Source organism: Bidens hawaiensis, unplaced genomic scaffold (genome assembly GCF_021521415.1).
Source record: "Bidens hawaiensis isolate Kalapana, Puna unplaced genomic scaffold, B.hawaiensis_p1.1 tig00019326_1, whole genome shotgun sequence".
Lineage (NCBI taxonomy): Eukaryota > Viridiplantae > Streptophyta > Magnoliopsida > Asterales > Asteraceae > Bidens > Bidens hawaiensis.
The window spans coordinates 96,941-110,583 of NW_027492932.1; the positions used below are offsets into that span (position 1 = coordinate 96,941).

The window sequence follows — 13,643 nt, forward strand, 5'->3', positions numbered from 1 at the left end:
GGTCAAAAAACGGCTATTTTTGACCCCAACGGTCAAAAAACGGCCAAAAAAACGGTTAGGAACCGGTTCCGGTTCCAGAACCGGTTCCGGTTCCTACCCGCCCCCACTCAGAAATGCAAGAACCGGTCACGGATCATCGGGTTGAATCAGATAGGGTCCGGTTCCTACAAAAAACGGGTAGGAACCGATTCGGGTCCGGTTCGGGTCCACCGGTTCGGTTCCAGGAACCGGTTTTGTTGATCATCTCTAGTAGCGAACGTTAGATATTTTGGTCACATTCACATGTATTTTTCCTGAAATGTATTTATCTAGCTTTGATACGCATGAGCATGTAACATCGCATGTCCGATAATGAAAATTACCATTGTTGGATGGTTGTCCAAAAATTATAACATTTGAACATTTGTTTTTTAGGTGAACTAAACCAATTATAATAAAAAACATAGGATAATAAGATTATATAAAAATTAGTTTCTAAGCTTTTGAGCATGTTATTATTATTTTTTTATGAAATATAATAAAAGTTATAATTATTATCAAAAAAAGACTATTATTCTCTATTAGTCATTAAATCGTAAAAAACAAATGAATGTTATATTAAAATTTTAAAACAAATATTCTAAAAAAACATCATTATGAAACAATTCTTTCTGTTAAAACTAAATATTAAGGGGAAAATCATGTTAATAAACTCAGAAGCAAATGTGTTAAAATCATAAAAATTAATATTAATTTTTTGTTTAATAATGCTTATTATAACAAAGATAATATAAGAAAACAATATTGATTTTTAATTTCAAATTAAAAACTAAACAATAAAAAAAATATGGAAAATAAAAAAATGAAAGAAAAACAAATTTTCAAGAAAGAACATTAATTATAATACTTCAATCTAAATTTGCTAGGTTTTTATTACTTTAAAAAACAATTAGGATGCTTAAATGATATTTTGCCAAATGATGCCAATTAAGTGCCACTTGACACAGCAACATTTTTGTTTATTATAATAGTAGACTCTGTATCTTATCTTCTAAATAACCTGAACTTGGTCAATGATGCTATTTATCTTATTTCCTTTACCCAACGTCGTACTACCACACCAAACTTCACGTTACCAACACTGCTTTTCAAGCCTCTTAATCTCTGAACATGAAACGCTGAATCACTGAAATTAAATAAATAAACAAATATCTTGTCAAATAACAATAAAAAAAGAGACTAATTAATTACACTTCCCTGGAGTCTATACTAATAAAACCATCATCTGTCAAGATGAGCTCATGTTTACAACAACACCGGCGGACTTTGCAGCATTGCAGACGGGACAAAGACTGACAGACGAGACACACACCCTACACACGCACAGGTGCCTGCAAGGCAGCAGCAACACGCATGACTCTTCTTTCCCACACTTCCGGCACTGCCTGCCGTACCTACTGTCATCACTACCTACTTGGTAATCCTCCTCGTAGTTGCTGCCGCAGTACGATTGCGCGTCATCCACCACTACTGTTGCATTGTCTCCATAATGATGATGCTGCGGTAGCTGGATCTGTGCTAGTACCTGCTGGAGCTTGTTTCGTAAGGCGTTCGCTGTTGCCTCGTTATTTTGAACCAATTGCTTCAGTAGCTGATTCTCAATGGTCAGAGATTTTATTTTTTCTTCTAGCGAAAAGTTAATTCGTCCGATTTGAACGATTTCGTCATCTTTCGTCCTCAATTGTTTCATCATCGTTTCGTGTACGGATGCGAACAATCTCGCCGTGTTCCGCTTTCGCATCTTTTCGATCTCCGATCTCACTTTCTCCGTCTGTAATGCATAACGAATTTAACCTAATTTAGTCGTACACATTTTCTTTTCAAAAAAACATAAAGTCATTCAAAATAATCACAATAAAGTGACAGGTAAATATCTCAGAGTGAACACATTCATATAAACAATCAGGAAACAAAATCGGTAAATGCATCTTACGTGTTCAACAATTAACCAATCAATCTCCGATTGCTGTTGATAGATCTGCGACGAGATATTAACGCCGAGAACCGGTTGATTGAATGAAGATGAATCACGTGGCCGTTTCCGCGTAACACCGGTTACATTTGGCGTCAAAAACTGCTCCATTTCTCCATATCCGTACGTCGGAAGTTGATAAATTGTGTCCCTAATCAATCAAAAATATATATAGATATATGAAATCATAAAAGCATCATGAATAAATGTAAGATAATAAGTAAATGTTACCTGTTGTTAGAAGGGGGATATAGACTGAAATGAGAAGCTTCAACGGCCATTGGAAGCAAAGGTGATGCAGATAAATGATATATGTATTTGTGAGGGTTTATAGTATAGTAGGTGTAAGTTGTGTGTGTAGGTGGGTGGGTGGGTGGGTGGGTGGGTGGTTGGATAATAAGAAACGCTCCGATAGTGTGAGTTGAATTTGATGTTATACAAATATCACCACCGACCGAAGCAAAGGGGAAGTCCGTAATGGAAGCAAAAATATGAGGTTATTTTGTTTTTATATATAATATGGCTGGTGTATCTGCCACGTTAAAATTGCCAGGTGGCCCCACTGTTTGTCGTAAGGTGCAAGTCTTTGACATGGGCCAGCCCCACTGATACGGCCGGCCCATTGAACGTTGCTAGCCGTAATGAAAGAGAGGTTAATGGTCAATGGGTACTAGAGAGTTATTGTCGACTGATAACGAAAGGCTTGTCTATATTCTATAATTCATTGGAATAGAATATAGATGGTCCCTTGTAGTTTTTGCTTCTGGAATTCTCACTTATGTCGATTGTTTTGTCTCATTTACACGCTTATTTATATTAGGGCTGATAATTTATGATATGGACCTTTTTAATACGACATGATACGGTTAAACAAGTTTGGACTTAGCAAGCTCCTCCTCAAGTTATGATAATGAATCCATAATAATACTCAAATGGCTCAAGAGCACATAGTGCTATTACAATAAATAAAAACCAAACTGAAAGATCCAGTGGGGAAGCTTAAAGCTTGAAAACTATTTGACAATTCATCAATCAACTAAGATAATTAAGAAATTTGAATTTTTTTAATAAATAATAAAAGATAGACGGGATGTTAGATTCGAATGTTTGCATTCCAAGGATTCCTTCATGCGGGTCGGGTCGGGTCACATTATCGGGCCGGATGCTCTCCCACATCAGGTTCCATAACAATTTTGTTTTAGCTATATAGATGTTATTGTGTAAGACGGCTTAGATTCAAATAAGAAGTTTGATTTTTTTAAGAAGGCTAGGAATGAGGGTATTTTTGTCTTAACACTTTTATATCAAAACACACTAACTTTTATCTCAAAACTCACTTACATTCATTTCAAAAACCCACGTACATAAAACCCACTTACATCTTCACTCATCTCCTACATCCACTACCACTCCACCGCCCACCGCCACCACACCCGTCACCCACCGCCACCACCTCGCCGGAAAAGTCCGAAAAAACATAATGGAAAACACTATGAAAAACACAATGTAAAAACACAATGGAAAAAAACATAATGAAAAAAAAAACACAATAAAAAACACAATTGTATGACACAATGAAAAAAACACAATGAAAAATACTATTGTATAACACAATTTTGTAAAACACAATTTTAAAAAACCCACTAATTTTTTTTTTAATTTTTATATTACAATGTGGTACTGATATAAAAGATAAAAAGACACTCGTTATTATGGTGAATTTGTTTTTCAATAAATACGTCGTAAAAAAAAGTTATGCACGTTTAAAAATGATGGGGGAATTTGACATGTGTGTTGCATGTGGAGAGAGAAAGACAACAAATGTGTTATTCTTTTTATACACTTCCCCTTATGTTCACACTTGATTTCCCCCTAAACTAATCTCAACCCTTCATGTTCAAAATCAATGACCAAGATGACTTCCTATCCTTCCTACAAAAACTATACTTCCTATTATAACCTAACTATGTGTAAGACTATAACTTATGCTAACATGTTTCTCTAAACGAGTTAAAAATATTTGTAGAGCAAAAATTGTTTCACAAAACGTCAATGGGTTGGTAGTTGTAAATTAGCTATGATCAAAACGAGTTTTGAACAAGCCAAAACTGTTATAAATGAATTGATGGTTTGAACTAACATATTAAATATTTTATTATTATAATTTTAAAAGATTGATAAAAGTCTAACCGTGTAATTAACTTAATGCATTATATACGTGTGGGACATAATTAACTTTAAAGATATTTGATAGCGGTTTATTTGGTCATGACTTTCGGTGGTTTATGGTTTGATTTAATTAGTACTTCCCAACTACATTATATTGTAAAGTTAAAACCATCGGCTGAGTTTTGGTCAAGGATAATGAAAGGTGAATTAATTGAGAAATGTGTAGAGTTTGAAAGTTGATTAAAAGAAAGAAGAGGTGGGTGGGTCACAACGTTCATGGGGTGTTGGAAAAATGGTTCATCGTTTCTTCCGCCACTTTCATCCTTTTCTTTTTCCAATTAATGCATGATTTATTTAGTCTAGCACTCTGATACGAAAATAGAAGCATTCAAATGCTTATGACATGACACTTTATGATTAATCAAAGACTATAATTAAACAAAACGTTTAAGAACAATATTCTTATAATTCAAATTCAATAAAAATCAACCAACTATAACAAACTAGAACAAATATACTTATAGGGCTAAAAAGAGAAAACGGATAAAACACTCAAAACAAGGAAAATAATAATGACTCCTAATTTAAATAAAAGATAAAACTAAAAATATTCAAACTTCAAATGCTTAATCTGTATTATGTTCCCCCTCTTGAGAAAAACTCGTCCTCGAGTTTTGCTTCGGACCAAAGCCGCACGGATCAAAAGGAACATCAACTCTCTTCCGGTTTATTATTATCATCACGAGTTGTCCAAACAATTAACCTTCACAATTCGTCTTGTGCGGCCCTGAACATATACCACCTGGGTCTATTGGGTTGTCGGGTCTCTTCACTTCTGCGTCTTCGAAAAAGGCACGTCCTCAAGTCTTGACTTGCGTTGGCCTAGCATAAAATTTATTAGGGGTGAGCAAGATAAGGGTCGGACCCTTGAAACCCGATCACCCGACTCGCAAAACCCTTAATTAATCCCGGGTATATAATATGGGTCGGATAAAGGGTATTTAAACTTCACCTTAAATGGTAAAAAGGTTTCCAGGGTTTGACCCTTATGACCAGTGTACTACTAGTTCCTAGATATACATCACATTCGCGATTTATTTGAAATTTAGGAGAGATTTGTATTTTATATGTGATTCATTCATAATTTCCCAACTACTTAGGAAAATAAAAATGAAGGGTCATACTATTGATTAGAAACGGATATATGGGAAACACTTAGCTTTTCTCTAAATTTAATTTGTGAATGTGAATATTATTTGTATAGGATAACTTTTGAATAGATTTTACTATGCTATTAAATGAAATATAGTTCTAAGATTCATATATTAAAGTCATATATAAGATATGCAACTAGTAGATACTGAAAAGGAGATGTGATTACTGCCCCTAAAGCCTAAAGGGTAAAGTGTTGGGTCCTTGAAACCCTTATTTATACCCAACCCTTTTTATTGTTTAGATGGTAGCGCCTCGGGTCCATTTTTCTTTCTAAAAGGGTAAAGGGTCAGGGTCGGGACTTAGATAAAAGGGTCGGATCATATCCTTTGAACATTCCTAAAATTTATCATATGCTTGGTTTGAAAATAACACCAATCCAATATTATAGTGCAATTTATGTCCATGTAGGAACCTAATAGAGTAATATGAGTTTTCTTTTGGTAGCCCACGTCTACCATGCATGCAATCATCAGTTTTATTGTAACATTTGTCTTTTAAAAATAATAAATAAAAAAAGTTTTATTATTAAATATGTGTTGTTATTTAAGTATGTTAAATAATAATGGAATCGAGTGGTAGACTTAGGAATAATACATGAGTTTGGAAATAGTTATGGGCCTAAGGTTCATAGGCTTGGAATATTTAAACTCTTTAAACCTCCCTAAAACCTTGACTTCTTTCCATCACCTTTGCCTCCATACACACAGACACTCAAAAACACACACATACACTCTTTTCTCTCATCTGGCTCCGAGATCCTAGAGAAACCAAGGAGATTTCGTGTTCAAGCATCATCAAACAAGAACAATCACGCATTGATCCACGTGTTGGTCTAGATCTAAACCGAACCGAAATCCAAGAAAGGTACGTTTTTAGTATAAAGGTTAGGTTTTTTATCTCTGTTTGTTTTAAGATCTTATACTAAGGTAAATCGGACCTCATAATGTAAGAAAAATATAAACTTTGTAGTAAACAAGTTGTTTGGGATGAAACGGGATGAATAAGTGACGTTTGGGCCGTGTTAAAGCAAGAAAAATAAAGTTGTTACGGCCCATAACTCGTTTTATCAGTAAAAAGGGTATAATGGGATATAAGGAAGTGATTAGAATGAAAATACGTGAAAAACCATATCTGAATCGAGTTATGAGAAACTCGATTAATTTAGAGAGTAATATAATCGAATAGAAGTAATCGAATTGAATTTTAAACTCGATTCAATTACTTTGAAAGTCGATTCGATCAATTTGAACTTGACTCGATTGTTACGAAATTCGATTACTATGAAACTCGACTCGATTGGTTGAAACTCCACCATATTCGTTTGAAATTCGATTAAACTGGACTTTAGCCCTAAATCATGAAAAAGTCAGTTTTCCGATGAAGTTTAATTTTAGTAAAGGCTTATTGATGAAAATAAAATTTTTCCAAGCTGACCTGGCAGCTTGACTCCAGCCAGGGGCTCTGTCCCTTGGACCCTGCTAGGGGCTGCTACCCCTAGACCCCGCTGCTAGGGGCGCTGCCCCTAGATGCCCGTTCGTTAAGGGTTCGCTAACCTAGAAGTATGAGATAGTTAGAACTAGTTAATTGATACTTATAATTGTTACACAGTTAGCCGTGTACAGCTAAGGAGAGGTATTACATTTAACTCAGAAAGAAACTGGATGCAGGTGAGTTATAGCCCCCTCTCTTTGAATGTTTTCGGGGCTGTATGCATACTTGTAAGAATAGATATGTGCATATATGTGTGTGTGTGTGTATGCATGTATGTATATAATGAGTGTGAGTAACCATTGCAAAGAATGAAAGAATGTTTGTAAGAATTTGTCATGTGTGTTTAAATTGCTTAATTATATGTGATTGTAAGAGCTAAGTAAGAGTAAAATGTAAGAGTCAAGGTGGTAGGCCCTTCTAATACCTGGGCAAGAATGAGAGTGGCAGACTGTATGATATCGACGCAAAAGTTAGGGCGGCAGACCTTTATAATATATGTGCAAGACTGTATGAATAATTGTATGATTATGTAAGAATGTGTAAGAGTAATATATGCATATGTAAGAGTAAAACAAAGTAATAATTATATGAATATGTAAGAATGCGTAAGAGTAAAGATATGTATATGAAAGAGTAAAACAAGATGTATGTGAGAAATAAGAAAGCAAGTACAGGGTAAAGGTAAGAATAGTATGGATACGAATATGTAAAATAAATGTGCAAGATTAACCTGTGACTTGTTAAACTAGAACTCACTCAGTGTAGCTAACTTTTAGTATGTTCGTAGGTGAGTAGAATGAAACAACTAGCTTGAGGTGGGACACGTGGCATCGAAGAATAGAGACTGGCATCGGAAGAAGAAAGAGTCATGTGATGTTTTATACTTTGAATTTGAAAGGCAATGTGTTCATATTATTTGAAAGAGCTTATACTTTTGTAACAAATGATTGAAGTTTTATTATTCTGCGCAAATTTTAGTTCACATGATATTTAGAACTGTGTTTATGAATAAATCCAACACCCAATGTAGGGCACCGGGCTCGGGGCCTTACATTTATCCAAACCATTTCTAGTTGGATTTTGATAAACAGAGGTGAGCACTCGATGCTTATCCATAATATTTTAACCTCATTCATCCACTCAATTCGAAAATTTAAACGACTTACAATATTTTCCAACAGAGTTGCCAAACTAGTCGGCTCAATGATTTGAACACCATCGTCCCTAGTGAAATCAGATTCGTCACTTCCATGAAAGCAATCCACGACTTCGCCTCCTAAAGAACCACATACCTCGGTTTTGCCAAAAGCAAATATTGGAGGTTCAAGTTTCTAGTAGTAGTTATCGGTTCTAACTTCTGTCTCTTGTTTGTTGCTCGTTAGACGACATACTACTCGAGTTTTACTCCCACCACCAGTTATCCAAGAGTACCATTCTTCATCCTCGTATACATCATACAAGGGCGGAGAATCATAGTTAAAATGGTCTTCATGACCGGTTCGAGGAACTGGGGTTGGGTATGACCCAAAGGATGCTCCTTTTCCTCGTTCACATCATCTCAGACGATGCTTCCCGATTCGATTTCTTTATGCGACTCTCCCTTTGTAACTCAAGATCTCGGATTCATTGACGAAGCCGCTTGATCTCTTGTTGTATTTCAAGATTTCGGACTTGTTTCCAGAGTCTCTTAATCTTGATATTCCATAGGCCAAGATAGACTCTATCGCTGTCTCAGGCGGTGAATCTGTGACAGCATGTCGATATTCTCCATAAGCACGTGAATAGAAAACACTACTGTCGTTGCCTCTGGCGGTGAATCTACAAGCAAGCAAGTATGCATCCTCACGTCGAGCCATTTGAGAACCAAAAACATTTATACCAAATGATGCGGGAACAGAAACATTCATATGGCTCATGACACTTTATGATTAATCAAAGACAATAATCAAACGAAACGTTCAAAAACAATGTTCTTATAATTCAAATTCAATAAAAATCAACCGGCTAAAACAAACTAGAACAAATAATGCTTATACAACTAAAAAGATAAAACATATAAACACTAAAAACAAGGATAATTATAATGACTCTTAATTTAAATAAAATATAAAACTAAAAATATTCAAACTTCAAATGTTTAATCCGTATCACACTTGAACATTAATGTGTGATACTTTGAGGACAAATATGTAAAACCACCAGAGATGATAACGTACGGATATCGGGAATCGCAAATCAGATCGCAGAATTGTGTTATATACCCGATCAAATACCTAATGGGCCTTAGACATACCCATTAGTAACGAAAATATATTATGCAAAAACAACAAAAATCATTAAACTGGAGAAACCATGTCATATTTTGTCAATATGTGGTAAATCACTACCTAGTGACGCATTAACAAACCAATTTTACTAAAAAAAATCAGGTAGAACAAAAAAATATCACAACTAACATTAAACTAGTATTTTACCCATCTGGTGGACGAGGATGTCAACGCGAAAATGTGACTACATTAATTCAATAACATGAATGATGTTAACCTTAAGATTTTGAATCCCTAAATTTAGCATGGAAAGTTTATAAGTTAACAATAAAAATTACAAGAGAATCTCACATACTATAATAACACCAGTAGTTGGGAGAATATATAACTCTCTTCGCAATCTTTGTAGCCCAACATAGTATTAAATTCCGACTTCAAGCATATTCTCCTTATTCATCACTTGACACATGAACTCAAAGTAACTCTGACTTTTGACATTTTGGTCAACAACATCCAAAAGCTCAAGTGAGTAAAAATATCAACCCAGACTGAAAAGTCATCACTAAATATATTTCTAAGTTTGACAATATTTCTAATATTGACCAGGAAATGAGCCATGATAAAAGACGATTTCCACATCTGAGCATGATCCCATTTTATGTCACCAACATGATTCAGAAATACCCTGCACCCAATCATTCAAAAATAATTTGTTTTGACCCAAAAAAAATAGAGACTTTTTAAAAACAACCTGTCTCAATCCAAACTCATTCTACTCATAACCCATTTTGACCCGAACCCAGTTTGACCCCTTACGACCTCCCCCCCCCCCCCAAACACACACACACACACATCCATTTTGCCAGGCTTAAATATGGCCATAGAGTACCACAAGCAGGGAAAACTTTTTGGTTCTAAACTTACTAATAGAATTAGCAATAATTACTATATTTGTTTTATAAACAGAACAGAAAAATACCCTGATTTTAGCGAATTTTGCCTTTTAATAGTACTTGTGAATATGGACAATAGAACTGTCATTCGGGCATAAAAAAAGTTATTTTAGACAAGCTCCTATGAACGTGCCTGTGACGAATAGAATAAAGAAGTTTCCATTCCGACTGCGAAGCCTTGTTCGGTTGCGTAGATTGCTTCTTGGTTCGAGTTGCTTGCAGGTTCCCCTATGCCATGAGATGGTAAGACTAACGGGTTGGGTAACATGTCAAAACTCAAAAAAGTTAATGGGTTGTTTTGTCAATATTAGTAAAACAGGCCAGGTTCGGTTGACTTGAAAGTATTTTCATGGATAAATACTTATAACTTTGGTTGTGATTATGAATGCATTTATTAAAACAAACTTAAGATGTTATTGAAAATAGATTTGAGCAACTTTCACTCGTTGTAAACGAACTGACCGTTCAGTGAGTTGTTCGTTTATGTTTGTTTATTTAAAATAAATAAACAAACGAACATGAACAAAACTTTTTGTTCATTTAATTATATGAAAAACGAACATGTACACAAGTCTTTTTGTTCATTTAGTCTACTTATATTAATGTTTTAGGCCCAAGAGATAGTTGTTCACGTCTACTTTGTAATTGGTGTTCGGTCAATAATGTTCTTTTATCCATATTCAGCCTCGTTTACATTCGTGAAGGTTCTTGCTCGTGTATGTTTGTTTACGTTCATGAACTGTTTATTTATACTATTAGTGAACGGACAAAAACGAACACAAACACGTATCTTTATTATAAACAAATTTGTACAAGAAACCCGTGTTTGTTTAATTGTTGATGTTCGATCGTTTATTCGTATAAAGTTAACAAACAGACACAAATATAACCTGTACATGTTCATCCGGTTTGTTTACATGCCTAACTTTCACCGAGTCTGATCCATGCCCCTAAGATTTCTTGATTTGAGTTAACACAACCTTAAATGGACCCACCTATAATATATCTTGATTTGAATCATTTAACATAACCTATATCGACCTTTTTATAAATGACGGATCAAAATATCCACAAAGCAGTGAAAAATAGAGTCAAAATAACTTACAGTAATAAGCTCTTCTATAAGCTATGGAGATCATTTGAGCCCAACCAATTACTCCGTGTTGTTCTGTCAGAATGTATAACTTTGCCCATTTGAGTTTTTCTTCCAAATCACACAAGATTGGTCTAGACTCATTGCTTCCAAAATACTTCAAGAAAAAGTAATTGATATGAGAAATCAGTAAATATGCCAATCCATTAATAATTATAAAACTGAAAAATCAATAAATTAATAATTTTAGAACTACATAAGCTGATGTACCTGAATGCACCGGTAACCCTTCTAGTGCTAATTGAAGCTCGGCTACAGTAGCACTCAAAGGAAACTCAACTCCGAAACTGTCGAGCGTAACTAAATCAGAACTTAAAATCCGAGGTTGAGAGCAAAAACAAAATATACATGAACTAATAAAATATCAAAACTTACTGAAGAATGAACAAAGCTGAAACGAAACATCCGACACATCAGTATTGCTTATTTAGATATCATATTGATATTTTAGATTTGCTTGAAGTAGTTCAATCTGCTCATCCACCCGTCCTGATCTTTGTAAACATATACAAAAGTTATTACGTGTTTCAAACCTTTTCCACAAAAATATTAAGAAAATAAATTAGTTACCTTGTACAATTCAAGAAGAATATTATCCGGTGATTCTTGTGACTCAACTGAACACAACAAACGCCTAAAAGACTTTATTGCTTCAATCGCTTCATCAGAGCGGTTAAGTTGTTTTATGACAATCGCCATGTCTTTTAACGAATAACGTGTGCCTCTTGTTGTTTTGACTCGGGAATAACATGGCCCATTACATCCACCACAAGTTTTACCAATCTAATTCCATCATGACAAAAAAAAAATAGAAATTAGAAAGATTAAAATATAGAATATAATATTAACGTGACACAAAATATTTGTGCTTTTAGTACATCGGTTGCATAACGTACAGCTCGGCAAAGAATACCCCTCAAATCATACTCCCTTCGTTACCTATAAAACAAAAATAAGTTTTTGAAATTATAAATTTAAAATCAGTAAAATAAGAGGTTTTTGTGTCAACCTAGACGAGAACCGTCTGCAATGGCCAATGAAAGAGTTTCAATGTGGCCAGCAACAACTCGGTACACCATGTCAATTCAATCCACATCATCCAGGGCCAATTTACCTGAATATGGTCTTGCAACAGTTGCCTACATGACAATCAAACATGTATTTAAAATTAACTGAAATTGGTAGGAGCTGAAATTTTTTTATTTATTTATTTATTTTTTTTTTGTAACTTACACAGATGGCTTCTTCTTTGTATTCAAGCATGCAGGTTCATGCAAGCTGCTCAGGTTTTCCTCTACGATCAACACATGATATAATTTGAATGAAAATTTTCATAATTAATACACCATATGTCACTTCCTCAATACAAACCCTAAGCCACATAATAATATGCACAAAAAATAATCAGAAGCATTGCAAATAAACAAAAATGACACAAATTTTTATATGAAATAGATTTTACCTCAGCGATTTCACAAGTTGCGTAGTACGTGTTCGTTTGTTTCGTTTATAGACCAATTGAAACAAAATAATTGTGGTGTGTTTTATTTTAAGATGCCTCTGCTCAGCTCCTTCAAAACTGAATGTATATAAATTAACAAACTATTATAAAAAACAGGATGGTATTCTCATCTTATCTATTACATTAAATTCAGAACTTGATAAAGAGCTCATATCCAATTTCTTTATGACCACTTCTTCACTCGTGTTTGCTTTCCATAAAATACCCGACAATAAGTGCCTTCCCCAATTGGAATATATGAACCAAACTATTTGCAGTCTTGGTTAGTTCATCTAATTACAATGATGGTGCTTCAATTGTTGAGGTGTTCTTAGAAGACCCATTTGTTGCAGCTACACCAGTACTTGGCTCTCTTATAATCACAATACAGAATAAAAAACACATGAACTCGACATATTTTAGTTTTGAGATGATCTCAACTATGACGAAGCTAGAGCTTTGTTGCCACACATACTCTCTGTCACATACTGTTAGTTAATTCTGGTAGAGGAAAACATAGGACCATAATCATTCATACAATAAATATTCAAATTACTATAACGTGAGCATAATAAATATATAGTAAGCCTCTAAATATGAACAACATCAAGTGAATACATAAGTTGAGCATATATATATAAAAAATAAAGCCTTCGTTTCTAGTTCTTCAACGAACAGCAACGTCAACACAAATATGAAATGGATAAAGGATCACATAAACAACATTCATTATGTATGTGTTAGTAACAACATCTATCCATAATTCAAATTAGCAATAAAATAAGAAAAACATGGTTTTTACTTCTTATCAAAAGGCTGAGAGTTAATCTTACTTATCGGATTGTTAGATTTGGCTGTTGGGTTTTGATCCAAGGGTCAGTTT

The 13,643-nt window shown here is 34.4% G+C and overlaps 1 pseudogene across 1 annotated transcript; it reads right to left on the bottom strand.

Moving 5' to 3' along the window:
* Positions 1-1,248: 1,248 nt before the first annotated feature.
* Positions 1,249-2,292, bottom strand: LOC143558123 (putative BOI-related E3 ubiquitin-protein ligase 3 pseudogene; annotated as a pseudogene). Its single transcript, XR_013139680.1, has 3 exons — positions 2,243-2,292; positions 1,973-2,162; positions 1,249-1,810 (listed from the first exon to the last, which is right to left on the bottom strand). The product of XR_013139680.1 is annotated as a putative BOI-related E3 ubiquitin-protein ligase 3 pseudogene (transcript).
* Between the last annotated feature and the right edge of the window lie 11,351 nt (positions 2,293-13,643).